The sequence below is a fragment of the Euprymna scolopes genome, chromosome 39 (genome assembly GCF_053919585.1).
Source record: "Euprymna scolopes isolate OS-2025 chromosome 39, ASM5391958v1, whole genome shotgun sequence".
Taxonomy (NCBI): domain Eukaryota; kingdom Metazoa; phylum Mollusca; class Cephalopoda; order Sepiida; family Sepiolidae; genus Euprymna; species Euprymna scolopes.
Window position 1 is genome coordinate 73,825,130 of NC_136520.1, and position 15,559 is coordinate 73,840,688.

General features: G+C 35.8%; 1 protein-coding gene across 1 annotated transcript in view; it reads right to left on the reverse strand.

Moving 5' to 3' along the window:
- The window catches only part of LOC145263871 (uncharacterized), a 212,734-nt gene extending 198,344 nt beyond the window's left edge, over positions 1-14,390 (reverse strand). Inside the window, exon 1 of the mRNA XM_080120947.1 lies at positions 14,106-14,390. The gene's annotated coding sequence lies outside the window, so the exon portion shown is untranslated. The remainder of the gene's footprint in view (positions 1-14,105) is intronic.
- Positions 14,391-15,559: the final 1,169 nt, after the last annotated feature.

A 15,559-nucleotide genomic window follows, 5' to 3' on the forward strand; every position in this document is an offset into this window, starting at 1 on the left:
AAAAAATAAATAAAATAAATAAAAATACTTAACGTTTTTGCACTAGAGATTCCGCCAGCGGTTTTTTATCATCTGTTAGCTAGCATATTGTTTACTAGAGTGACAGGAGATTTCTATTTCCGGATGACTTGATCGAGTGCCTATCTACAGAATAAAAGTCGTAACGTTTCTATGTGTAAACAATATCTAATTTACATTTTTTTTGTTGTTAAAAAAAAAAAAAAAAAAAATTCTAGCTTTTTTTTTTTTTTATAAAGTCCTAAGTTTATCTACTCTAGAGAATAATTTCCGGCATTTTTTTTTTATCGTTAGTTGCCGGCATTTTGTTTGTTTTAAAACGTTCAGCTTTGTAGCAGGGGGGCTGGACGGATAATACGGAATACAGACAAAAAGACAGGAGAAATACAGACAAAATACATAAAACACGAAAAGCAAATTTAAAACAATGTAACAAAACATTTAGGATTAGTTTAGAAAAAAAAATAAATAAAATAAAATAAATAAAAATACTTAACGTTTTGCACTAGAGATTCCGCCAGCGGTTTTTTATCATCTGTTAGCTAGCATATGGCTTACTAGAGTGACAGGAGATTTCTATTTCCGGATGACTTGATCGAGTGCCTATCTACAGAATAAAAGTCGTAACGTTTCTATGTGTAAACAATATCTAATTTACATTTTTTTTGTTGTTAAAAAAAAAAAAAAAATTCTAGCTTTTTTATTTTATAAAGTCCTAAGTTTATCTACTCTAGAGAATAATTTCCGGCATTTTTTTTTTATCGTTAGTTGCCGGCATTTTGTTTGTTTTAAAACGTTCAGCTTTGTAGCAGGGGGGCTGGACGGATAATACGGAATACAGACAAAAAGACAGGAGAAATACAGACAAAATACATAAAACACGAAAAGCAAATTTAAAACAATGTAACAAAACATTTAGGATTAGTTTAGAAAAAAATAAAATAAAATAAAATAAATAAAAATACTTAACGTTTTTGCACTAGAGATTCCGCCAGCGGTTTTTTATCATCTGTTAGCTAGCATATGGCTTACTAGAGTGACAGGAGAGTTCTATTTCCGGATGACTTGATCGAGTGCCTATCTACAGAATAAAAGTCGTTACGTTTCTATGTGTAAACAATATCTAATTTACATTTTTTTTGTTGTTAAAAAAAAAATAAAAAAAATAAAAATTCTAGCTTTTTTTTTTTATAAAGTCCTAAGTTTATCTACTCTAGAGAATAATTTCCGGCATTTTTTTTTTATCGTTAGTTGCCGGCATTTTGTTTGTTTTAAAACGTTCAGCTTTGTAGCAGGAGGGCTGGACGGATAATACGGAATACAGACAAAAAGACAGGAGAAATACAGACAAAATACATAAAACACGAAAAGCAAATTTAAAACAATGTAACAAAACATTTAGGATTAGTTTAGAAAAAAAAAAATAAAATAAAATAAATAAAAATACTTAACGTTTTTGCACTAGAGATTCCGCCAGCGGGTTTTTTTATCATCTGTTAGCTAGCATATGGCTTACTAGAGTGACAGGAGATTTCTATTTCCGGATGACTTGATCGAGTGCCTATCTACAGAATAAAAGTCGTTACGTTTCTATGTGTAAACAATATCTAATTTACATTTTTTTTGTTGTTAAAAAAAAAAAAAAAAAAAATTCTAGCTTTTTTTTTTTTAAAGTCCCAAGTTTATCTACTCTAGAGAATAATTTCCGGCATTTTTTTTTTTTATCGTTAGTTGCCGGCATTTTGTTTGTTTTAAAACGTTCAGCTTTGTAGCAGGAGGGCTGGACGGATAATACGGAATACAGACAAAAAGACAGGAGAAATACAGACAAAATACATAAAACACGAAAAGCAAATTTAAAACAATGTAACAAAACATTTAGGATTAGTTTAGAAAAAAAAAAAAAAAAAATAAAATAAATAAAAATACTTAACGTTTTTGCACTAGAGATTCCGCCAGCGGGTTTTTTTATCATCTGTTAGCTAGCATATGGCTTACTAGAGTGACAGGAGATTTCTATTTCCGGATGACTTGATCGAGTGCCTATCTACAGAATAAAAGTCGTAACGTTTCTATGTGTAAACAATATCTAATTTACATTTTTTTTGTTGTTAAAAAAAAAAAAAAAAAAAAATTCTAGCTTTTTTATTTTATAAAGTCCTAAGTTTATCTACTCTAGAGAATAATTTCCGGCATTTTTTTTTTTTTATCGTTAGTTGCCGGCATTTTGTTTGTTTTAAAACGTTCAGCTTTGTAGCAGGAGGGCTGGACGGATAATACAGAATACAGACAAAAAGACAGGAGAAATACAGACAAAATACATAAAACACGAAAAGCAAATTTAAAACAATGTAACAAAACATTTAGGATTAGTTTAGAAAAAAATAAAATAAAATAAAATAAATAAAAATACTTAACGTTTTTGCACTAGAGATTCCGCCAGCGGTTTTTTATCATCTGTTAGCTAGCATATGGCTTACTAGAGTGACAGGAGAGTTCTATTTCCGGATGACTTGATCGAGTGCCTATCTACAGAATAAAAGTCGTAACGTTTCTATGTGTAAACAATATCTAATTTACATTTTTTTTGTTGTTAAAAAAAAAAAAAAAAAAAAATTCTAGCTTTTTTTTTTATAAAGTCCTAAGTTTATCTACTCTAGAGAATAATTTCCGGCATTTTTTTTTTATCGTTAGTTGCCGGCATTTTGTTTGTTTTAAAACGTTCAGCTTTGTAGCAGGAGGGCTGGACGGATAATACGGGATACAGACAAAAAGACAGGAGAAATACAGACAAAATACATAAAACACGAAAAGCAAATTTAAAACAATGTAACAAAACATTTAGGATTAGTTTAGAAAAAAAAAAAAATAAAATAAAATAAATAAAAATACTTAACGTTTTTGCACTAGAGATTCCGCCAGCGGTTTTTTTTATCATCTGTTAGCTAGCATATGGCTTACTAGAGTGACAGGAGAGTTCTATTTCCGGATGACTTGATCGAGTGCCTATCTACAGAATAAAAGTCGTTACGTTTCTATGTGTAAACAATATCTAATTTACATTTTTTTTGTTGTTAAAAAAAAAAAAAAAAAAAAATTTTAGCTTTTTTTTTTTTAAAGTCCCAAGTTTATCTACTCTAGAGAATAATTTCCGGCATTTTTTTTTATCGTTAGTTGCCGGCATTTTGTTTGTTTTAAAACGTTCAGCTTTGTAGAAGGAGGGCTAGACGGATAATACGGAATACAGACAAAAAGACAGGAGAAATACAGACAAAATACATAAAACACGAAAAGCAAATTTAAAACAATGTAACAAAACATTTAGGATTAGTTTAGAAAAAAAAAAAAATAAAATAAAATAAATAAAAATACTTAACGTTTTTGCACTAGAGATTCCGCCAGCGGGTTTTTTATCATCTGTTCGCTAGCATATGGCTTACTAGAGTGACAGGAGATTTCTATTTCCGGATGACTTGATCGAGTGCCTATCTACAGAATAAAAGTCGTTACGTTTCTATGTGTAAACAATATCTAATTTACATTTTTTTTGTTGTTAAAAAAAAAAAAAAAAATTTTAGCTTTTTTTTTTTTAAAGTCCCAAGTTTATCTACTCTAGAGAATAATTTCCGGCATTTTTTTTTTTATCGTTAGTTGCCGGCATTTTGTTTGTTTTAAAACGTTCAGCTTTGTAGCAGGAGGGCTGGACGGATAATACGGAATACAGACAAAAAGACAGGAGAAATACAGACAAAATACATAAAACACGAAAAGCAAATTTAAAACAATGTAACAAAACATTTAGGATTAGTTTAGAAAAAAAAATAAATAAAATAAAATAAATAAAAATACTTAACGTTTTTGCACTAGAGATTCCGCCAGCGGGTTTTTTTATCATCTGTTAGCTAGCATATGGCTTACTAGAGTGACAGGAGATTTCTATTTCCGGATGACTTGATCGAGTGCCTATCTACAGAATAAAAGTCGTTACGTTTCTATGTGTAAACAATATTTAATTTACATTTTTTTTGTTGTTAAAAAAAAAAAAAAAAAAATTTTAGCTTTTTTTTTTTTAAAGTCCCAAGTTTATCTACTCTAGAGAATAATTTCCGGCATTTTTTTTTTTATCGTTAGTTGCCGGCATTTTGTTTGTTTTAAAACGTTGAGCTTTGTAGCAGGAGGGCTGGACGGATAATACGGAATACAGACAAAAAGACAGGAGAAATACAGACAAAATACATAAAACACGAAAAGCAAATTTAAAACAATGTAACAAAACATTTAGGATTAGTTTAGAAAAAAAAAATAAAATAAAATAAAATAAATAAAAATACTTAACGTTTTTGCACTAGAGATTCCGCCAGCGGTTTTTTTTATCATCTGTTAGCTAGCATATGGCTTACTAGAGTGACAGGAGATTTCTATTTCCGGATGACTTGATCGAGTGCCTATCTACAGAATAAAAGTCGTAACGTTTCTATGTGTAAACAATATCTAATTTACATTTTTTTTGTTGTTAAAAAAAAAAAAAAAATTCTAGCTTTTTTTTTTTATAAAGTCCCAAGTTTATCTACTCTAGAGAATAATTTCCGGCATTTTTTTTTTTATCGTTAGTTGCCGGCATTTTGTTTGTTTTAAAACGTTCAGCTTTGTAGCAGGAGGGCTGGACGGATAATACGGAATACAGACAAAAAGACAGGAGAAATACAGACAAAATACATAAAACACGAAAAGCAAATTTAAAACAATGTAACAAAACATTTAGGATTAGTTTAGAAAAAAAAAAAATAAAATAAATAAAAATACTTAACGTTTTTGCACTAGAGATTCCGCCAGCGGTTTTTTGATCAACTGTTAGCTAGCATGTGCAATGGTTTATATCTTTATGGGTTATGTGGCAAATTACAGCTCTGAACTAATGGTGGTTTCTGTTTTACAGGTGTTTGAACTGAGTCAGGTGTGAAATGAAGCCTGTTGAATGTCAAGCAGTGATCCGGTTTTTGTATTTGAAAGGACGCACACCACAGGAGACTTTTGATGAAATGAAAGAAACTTATGGTGATAATGCCCCATCATATGACCTTGTAAAACGCTGGCACCGTGAATTCAAACATGGCCGGAAGTCTATTGAAACAGCTCCCAGACCTGGTCGCCCCCTTCTGCCAATAATGAGGCATCTGTCCGTCAAGAGTAGGCTGCCATTTTGGAAGATCGGCGCATTACTATTCGCCAAATAGCCCAAGATGTCAAGATTAATACAGAGTCTGTGGAAACTATCATTCATGACCATTTGCATATGCATAAGGTGTCCGCTAGATGGATTCCCAGGTTGCTCAAACCATTTCAGAAGCGAGAACGCGTCGAGTGCTCGAGGATGAATTTGGAGATGTGCCAAGAAGATGAGAAAGTTTTTCAAAAGACTGATTACACAGGATGGAACCTGGGTTCATCACTATGATCCAGAGACTAAAGCTCAGTCAATACAGTGGAAGTTCGTGGACTCACCACCTCCAAAGAAGGCAAGGGTGCAGCCCTCCGCTGCTCACAGTCTTCTGGGACCAGGACGGAGTAGTGATGACAGATTTCCTGGCAAAGGGTACCACAATTACAGGAGCCTATTATGCTTAACTTTTGAGGAAATTAAGAGAAGCTATCAAAATCAAGAGGCGGGGCAAAATCAGCAAAGATACCCTCCTCCTGCAGAAGAATGCTCCGGTCCACAACTCGCATGTCGCCAGATCAGAAGCACGGGCGTGTGGTTATGAAATCCATTCCCATCCTCCCTACTCTCCTGACCTTGCACCCTCTGACTTTCACCTCTTCCCAGCCATGAAGTTGTTTTTGAAAGGAAAGCGTTTTTCAGATGATGCAGTCTTGATTTCTAAAGTCACGTCGTGGTTGGAGGACCAACCTGGGCTGTTCTACAAAAACGGTCTCCAGAGCTGCATCAAACGATGGGAGAAATGCATAACTCTGGGTGGTTCCTATGTAAAGAAAGAATAATAACTGTGCCAAGTTACGTTGCTCTACTGCTATGGGAAGTGGGCCAGGGGCATTACTTATTGCACGCCCCTCGTGTGTGTGTGTATATATATATATATATATATATATATATATATATATATATATATATATATATATATATATATATATATATATACGCTCGTTATACACCCCAGTATGTAACAAAAGAAGATTCCAATATTGTTTTACATAACTTGTATCGAACTATCATGTATTGAACTATTATGTATCGAACTATTATATCTCTTTATAGTCAAACGGGTTTCTATACTGAACAATAAATCTTTGATTAAATCTAATTCCAGGAGCTTGCAACAACGTCCGACACTTGACAAAAATAAAACGAAATACCAGGTGATGCTGAGTAAGATAGTGAAGCCTTGGATGGACACGATCGCTGCCAGAGGCGCCTATGCCATTCAGCAGGACTCCATTTCTGCATAAAAAGTCAAAGCTTCGCTGCTATAAACAAAGACATGGTTGCCAAAGCACATGACTCGTTTCGCGTCCACCTTGAGATGATCATCTCCGTAAACAGTGGTTCTATTAAAAAATAATGTAGTATGTACAACTGTCGAGTTTCTGCATATGAAACTCTTGTGGTAGGAGTATGGAAGTCAGAACACCAGAGTTGATTGGCCAAATAAAGAATTTCATAGATAAGGACAGTTGTGTGTATATATTTACAATAAGCCCAACATTTGATGTCAGTGTGAGAACTGTACACACAAGGAACTGAAGATGTGGAAAATTTGTACGAAGGTTGTCCGAAGGATGCTCAGAGAAGATCAGAAAGAAAGACGTTGCTATGACAGCAGGGAGATGGTTGAGCTCATCAATTCAGATCCCGCAGTTCTTAATGCTCTAGTAACCTGCAATGAAACCTGGTTCTACTGCCATGACCCAGAGACTACGAGAGAGTGCTCAGTAGAAGCATGCCAGCTCTCCTAGATAAAAGAAGGATGAAACGATAAAGTTGTTGCCCTAAAGAAAATAACACTGCAGTTTAATTTACAACTTTAATTGGAAAAATCAATTCAGGTAACTTGATTATGTAGTAGAGCTTACATCTATTCAATGTAACCGCCTTCAGCATCAATCACCACCTCGATAAGGGTTCAGAACTGGAGCATGCATTTTCCATAAGCGCTGGCGGGAGCTCGGCGAATACTCGGCGGGTGGCAGCGATTAGGCTGGCTTTGGTGTTGTAGGAAACAATGTTGGTGATGTTTTTGACGTATGACTAGACGAATTACTCAAGCGGGTTCAGATCGGGGGAGGAGGGCCAGTGAGAGAATGGTACAAAGTCGTAGCAATCTTTCTAAAGTAAAGCCAGGGTCTCTTTCGACTTGTGAGACGGAGTCAAGTCCTGCTGCCACGCCCAGGGTCTGCCAGCAGCCACCTGATTGCACCAGGTTGATCACTACACTTTTCAGTACATCCAGGTACACGTTGGTGCTGCCTTTCAAGCCGACTTCAAAGATGGGAGGGTGCATGATGTAGCCCTCACTTGAAACCATACCAAAGATCATACTCATGACCGAAAACTTTGTTTTCATCACCCTGGGCACGCCCTCAAGCATTGAAGCGTCCGGATTTGCATTTTGAGAATGCTGGCAATGGTCCTGCTGTCATAACTTGGATTATTAAAGAGCATGAGTTGTACAGCGGCACATCTCCGATCTTACTCATTATACATTGTGTCATTTTCAGACGTGATAGGAGGCTTCTATCGCTCTTGAGATTTGTACACAACTGGCTAAATAGTAGATGGTCTGCAACCAAAAAAGGAAACCGGTTTTCATTAAAGGGAAATGGAATCATGTCATCTTTTCTAGGGTGACAATTTTTTCGTCCCAACCTGTATTGCTTATTTCGTTTTCTTTTTGGTAAGTAAGCTTCTATCTTTACATCATCAACGCTTTGATCCCTATCTGGCATCAATTGAAATGGATAGCTCTCGTCTTAGGGAGGCTTCATGTTTTGACAAGCTTCTGGGTTTAACCTTTACTCCTGATCTGAAATGGAACATGCACATCAGGTCTGTTGCCAAGGATGCTGGGAAAATGGTGGGATCCTTCTACCGCTTCAGAAGATATCTCACTACTGATGCAATTCTCTATCTGTATAAAAGCCAAGTACGTCCAAGGATGGAGTACTGCTGCCACATCTGGGCAGGAGCTGCTAAAAACAGCCCATCCTGCCTTGACAGAGTACAAAATAGACTTTGTGGTTTAGTGGGGGATGCCCTTTTCTCTTCCTGCAACCTCTCTCCCACAGAAGAGACGTTGCGAGCCTGTCTTTGTTTTATCGTTATTTCATGGCAGGTGCTCATCTGAGCTCCAATCTCTCGTCCTCCCTCGTCAATCTTTCATGAGAAACACCCGTCTGGCTGAAACCACTGTCAATAATTTTCCCCACTCATTATCTGTGCATTATCCAAACGTAGATTCCATGAACAAAGTTTCTTTCTCAGAACTGCATGCCAGCTTGCCTGTTTACTACCTGACTACAACCTGGATGTCTTCAAGTCCAACATAAACAAACTCCTGACAAACCGCCCCCTTAAGTAAGACACTCTATCAAACCTCCAATACTAATGATTACTGCAATACTATCTCATTGATTACTGTACATGCAATAACCCTTATCCCTGAGTGGCCTTCGGACCTTGATAAGTGGTGACCCCCATGTAAAAAAAGGTGTCGGATTTGAATGTACCGCGAAAGAGTGGGATTTTGCTGCAACATCGTGCTGCTGTAACATTGCGCGTATAGCGCGCATATGAGAAAATCAGCAGCAGCCGTAAGGTAGCTGACTAGCGAAAATATTAGCAGCAACAGTTGTTTTTATGATATGCAAATTAGCAAGTGTGTGTGAGCTGGCATGACAAGAAAAGGAGAGAAAAATACACCACATGATCAAGAAGTGAAGCAAATTGTTCGCTGAACAAGATAGACGTGTAAACACGAGGGCGAGAAACACTAGCCAGCGGCAGGTGTCTTGGAGAGAGACTTTTAAAAAGCACATGTTATATGGCAGAGCGCTGTAAAACACGTGTGTGTGCGAAAAGACGTTTGAAAGATAATGAATTGTGTTATTTTTTAATGTTTTTATTTTCACTTTAAAAAATGTGCCGAGTCAGATTTTTATTTATTTCCTTTCTTTATTTTGCAGCAACGTACCAGACAACATGTGGGTACGAGGTTTGATATGCAGCAACACGGACAATAAGTAATGGCCACCGTATGCTGCAAGATAGCAGTCATATATGTGTGAGCTTTGGTTTGCTCATTCTACGACGGCACATCGACTCTTTTTGTTATAATACCAAAACACAGTACCAATAAGAAATTATACATTGTGTACGATCAACTAAACACAAGCTGTACCTTACCCATAGCTGGAGCATGAAGGTGTTCGTAGCTTTTTCCCAAATTGAATTCCAAGTGGAAATGCAGCCGGTTACGTAGTCACGTCTGTATCCATTGCTATACCACTCCCCCATCTACTCACCCGTCTCATAAGTTTATGGCCTGAACACTGTCTCTATTTAGGAACTTCTCGAAATAACCGACTTTTTTGTCTGCACACCTTTCCGCTTACGCTGCGTGTAAGTGTATCGATTAGTCTATAGGTTCCTTGAAAGAGAGCGAGAGAGAGAACGAAAGAGAGAGAGAGAGAAAGAAAAAAAAAGAGAGAGAGAGAGAGAGAGAGAGGGAGATAGAGACAGACAGACAGACAGACAGACAAACAGATCGTGCATATACCGACATGGCCTTTTTATTGGGAATATTGATTCACAAAATTTGTACATAACAAATCTCTTATTCTTCAAGTTAAACTGAGTTATTATTGTTTATTTTTACTTTTAGGTGATTATTTAAAAAGGTTTCATCTTTACAGTCGTCTTGGCCGGAGTCATTTTTTTTTTGTGTTAATAACTTGTAGTTAGGTACATTATTATATAGTCAACAACAGCAATTGAAAATTTGCAAATTAGACACAAAGTTTCATTTGTCAGTTTAAATGCTATTTGTATCTGACTGTGAAAATTTGACACGCTAATTTTTGTTGAATTTAACAGTGCTCCATTCTATGGACTTTTCGGCTTGCACTCTATGCAAATCAATCGACCATTTTATAAGTTTCCTGTACGCATGCGCAAAATATAAGAGCATGATAATGATTTTAAATAGCCTCTGAAACGATCGTATACCGAATCATTATTGACCGACTTCTAGGAACACTACCAATAAATAAATAATGCCCTGAAACAATTTATTTCTGCACTTCTATTTATTATTGCTTGGACTCGACTAGGACTTTAACTTAGGCCCCCAAAATCGACAGAGATTAGACAATTCCAGTAATGATTAGGTCCCTGCTTATTTTGCGGTGGGATTTTAGTTCTGTACAGTTCTAGGAGGTCAACCCCCCCAGGCTTTGCCTTCTCTCTTTGAAAACAGTTTAGTTTATTGCTAATCGTCTAAGGCACCCTTATCGGGAAATGCCAACGGGGCTGGCGAGGCACCTTTTTGCAGGTCAGAGTCGAGGAAATATATCGACTAGTCGACAGGTTTCCTTAGAGAGAGAGAGAGAGAGAGAGAGAGAGAGAGAGAGAGAGAGAGATGGAGAGAGAGAGAGGGGGAGGGGAGGATGAGAGAGGGGAAGAGAGGATGGATATGCGTGTGGAAATGGAATGTTATTTCAACGTATTTTGATGTAAACAATAAAGCAAAGAGATTTCTAAAATTCTCTCAAAAATCAAATTTGATGTCAGATGCCAACATGTTAATAGTTTCTTCCCCAGAACTGCTAGACTTTGGAATTCTCTTCCGGTTTCCTGCTTCCCCGACCGTACTGACATGCAGAAGTTCAAGTGTAATGTAAACAGGCATCTTGCTCCTCAACTCCTTACATAATATCCCTGTAATTATGCCTGAGATATTAACCCCTCCCCCACTCAAAGTGGCACCGTGCCTTGCTAGGGGCGAAAATACAATAATTTAAAAAAATAATTGATCAATTCGTTAATTTTTTTACAGACTTATTAAAAAAAAATTGCTGGACTATATATAAACTGAAATAAAGTAATATATAAAAAAAATAAAAAGTTAGAAATAAATAAAAAAAATTAAACTAGATGTTAATTACTTCCGGAAAGAACTACGAAAAAAAAAAGTAAATAGAGAAAGTGAAAGAAAACATATATCCAGAATTGTTTAATTGAAAATGTTTTGATTTAATTAATGAAAACGGGAAAGGTTTTCATGAAAAACACACACACACACACACACACACACACACACACACACACACACATATATATACATATATATATACATATATGCATATATATATACATATATATATGTACATATATACATATATATACATGTATACATATATATATATATACATACATATATACATCTATATATACATATATATATACATATATATATACATATATATACATATATCTATATATATGTATAAAAGTGAAAGTGTCTGTGTATCTGTATGTCTGTGTGTCTGTGTACATTTCCCTACGCAACAACTCTGTCAATTTTAAGTCTACAGACTCGAAATTTGATATACAGGTTGCTGAGATTTGGGAAAATCGATGTGATCCGTTTTTGGCCAGAAATTTGGCGATTAAGGGGTCAAAGTTCAACAATTTTACCTTTGAGAACTCTACCAAACTCCTCCGACAATTTTGGGTCTATGCACTTGAAATTTTAGATATAGGTTCCTTGGGCATGGATCTAACTTAATAACTTGATTTGAGCCCAAAACAATAACTTTTAAGGGGTCATAATAGGGGTCAAAGTTTAAAAAAATTGACCTCTGCGGTCTCTTCCAAATTACTCTGACAATTTCTGGTCTAAATATTTGAAATTTTACATAAAGGGTATTCAGAGATAGGGCAAACTTTTTCATCAGTTTGGGTCGAAAATTTTTAGTTACCAATATATAAATGTATGCATGCATGTCTGTTTGCATGTCTGCCTTAAACTTTCAATAGAGGCGACTGATTTTACCAAGACCAGTATCGTTTTAAAGTTCGACCTTTCATACGACAAATATCGAAAAATTGGATAAAAACAATAGTATCTTCCCCTTAAACTAGGCACTTTTCTGCAGAGGGGGGGGGGGGTTCACTTTTTTCGCCGATATTTTTTTAAAAGTTATCCTCTCCTTTAGATTGTCAAGCCTTAATTTAAAAAAAAATGTCGCTTCCGGTTTTGCAGTGGTCGTAACAGCATAAACGTTAGATTTTACCCCATTCTTTTCCTCCTTTGCGGTACGGGTTCGAGCCTGCCTTTCTACTACCACTTTTATTTATTTATTTTTTTTGCTCAACATACATATTCAAACAGCCGGGCAACGCCGGGCGCCCATGCTAGTATATCTATAAAAATGAACGTGTCTGTGTGTTTGTGTGTGTACATTTCCCTACGCAATAACTTTGTCAATTTTAAGTCTACTGATTCAAAATTTGATATAGAGGGTACTGAGATTTTGGGAAAATCTATGTGATTCGTTTTCAGCCAGAAATTTGGCTGTTAAGGGGTCAAAATTCAACGATTTGACTTTTGAGAACTCTACCAAACTCCTCCGACAATTTTGGGTCTAAAAACTTGAAATCTTAGATATAGGTTCCCTCGACATGGATCTAACTTAATAACTTAAAGTAAATATGATGAAAGTAAAAGTAAAATAGATAAACCCCATAATTTATTAATACATATCTGTTCACACTGAAACACTTATCACAATATTTTGTGGATCTATATTAAAAAAAACCTTGTTAAGCTTTGTGACATATTTCCATTCTATGGAGGTCAGGTGCGAACGAACACCCCATAATTTTATTATACCATATTTCTTCAAACTGAAACATAATTACCAAAGTATACTTACGCAGATAGATATGAAAAGTCTTTATTAAAGTTTGTGCCTATTTCACTTCTATGGAGGTCAGGCGCGAACGCAGACCCCACAATTTTATTATACCATCCCTATTTAAGATAAAACATACTTATCAAAGTATTCTTATGTACATCTATATCAAAAACACTTGTAAACGTTTTTTTTTAATTTTTAATTTTTTTATTTCCATACTTTGTGGACCAGGCGCGAACGCAGACCCCACAATTTTAACGAAGCACCGTTCTGCCAGATCAAACATACCCATTCCCGTGTCTCGATACATCTTCTATCATTATATGCAATCAATTTTTTTAAAATAGTCAACCATATAGGAGCCTATTCCTGACCACACACACACACACACACACACACACACACACACACACACACACACACACACACACAGAGCTTTATATATATATATATATATATATATATATATAATTAAAATGATATAATTGTCTAAACGGGGCGAGCACCATGTGAAAATCAGAACATTTATTGTATAAAAATCTATCAAAATATAATTGTAAAAATATTTATTGAAAAGTTTGCGTAAGAAAATATAATTTTTATGAAACAATTTTGCATGTAAACAAACATTGGATTTTTATAAAATAGTTTGTTTTGTTTAAAAAAAAAAAATTATTTTCGAACAAATAAATAATTTTAATGAAAGAGATTTTTAATTAAAGCAAATTTGAAGGGTCACCGACAAATTAATTTAAATGAAACCAAAAAATCATCTTGTTTATTTTTTTTTTTGTTATTTATTTTATGCTTCGGTCATAGTTTAAATTCTTAATTTCTCTCTCGGATTAAAATCCCACAGGTGCGCGAAGAAAAATGGCGTCTCCTTTTTCGGCGATAAACCGTAGAAGTATCTTCATCTGTTTAAAACATCATAATCTACACAAAACTGGTAAGATAGAGAGCTCATTTTTTTTACGGAAGATTAATGCACTACGCTAAGTGGAAACCATAATTTTATCGAACCAAAGAAACTGACGGAAATTTCTGTTTCAAACTTAAGCCCAACCGACGACCAGAGCCTCTTATAAGTCTGCTTGTTCAACACTGAAATGAAATTTAACGAGGTTTTAAATTGAAAGGAAAATCGTGCTCACCTGCGTGCGTGTACTTTGTCCCTTGCTATTTTGTGGACATTTTCAATAATTGCGAGTTATTTGAAGGGTGACAGGGCACAGATTGGAACAAGAAATGTGAATAAATTTGAAAATGCAATGAACAGTAAAATCAAGACGATGCGCGACAAGACAGATTGCTTATGTTCGGCGATGAAAGAAACGAACAAGCGATTCACTGCACGAAGCGTTTTCAATTTCTATTTAAATATGAGAAAGCAAGCCCCTCTCCCTCTCTCTGTTTGCCTCTCTGTTTCTCGCTCTTTCAATCTCTATCTATCTATCTATCTATCTATCTATCTATCTATCTATCTATCTATCTATCTATCTATCTATCTCTGTCTCTCGCTATATAGCTATATCTATCTATCTATCTATCTATCTATCTATCTATCTATCTATCTATTTCTGTCTCTCGCTATATAGCTATATCTATCTATCTATCTATCTATCTATCTCGTTATATAGCTATATCTATCTATCTATCTATCTATCTATCTATCTATTTTTTCTCTCTGCGATTCGACACGCATGTTCGTGTATGATTCTATCGGATTCTCTTCACCCCCTCTCTCTTCCTCTCTCTCTCCCTCTCTCTATCTCTCTCTCGTTCGTTTTCTTTCTCACACACATTATGTATTGACAATATAGACAAATGTTTCGTTATGTCACAGCCTCTTACACACTGAGATTCGAAACCTGAAAACCAGAACGCTGCTAGACTAGCCGCACTGATGATATATAAGTTGTGATATGTGTGTGTTTGTGTGTGTGTGTGTGTGTTTGTTCTTTCAACCCATTTCATATATACATACACATACTAGCAAAAGTACCCGTTGTGCGAGCCTTTTCAAGTCTCACACAAAAACACACATTCACATTTCAAGCTATATTGCTTGTCGCATACATACGCGCACACAAACATACGTGCCCACGTCCACACACGTAATATATTCACGTTCGCGTACATACACTCACATTCACGTGTATATACACACACACGCTAACGTACACACATGTACTCACACACGCGCACACGAACGCACACATGGACGACGTCACTTCCGCTTTCAATGGAAATCCACACGTGCGCAAAGACCACCGGAAACAAGTATAAAACAAAGGGCAATAACCGGCTTCTTTCTTTTTAGGACCAGCTCACGACCAGAGAGGTTTGGCTAACCAGCCGCCTCCATTTCGGGAGGCGCACGCTCGTGCGCGTCACGTCCCCTGCGACTATGTATGGGGCACGAGCTAACAGACCGTATGTACACATTCTCACTCTTTCTCTATCTACTACTGGTCCCTGAGAACACCACCGCGTAGCTGACTGCTAGCTGACGTCAACTCTCCATTCTTTGTCTTTGTCTTTGTCTACACGCTGGACTATCATTCTCATTTTCACTACGTTACTCCTTTCTCTTCCCACGCGCGAA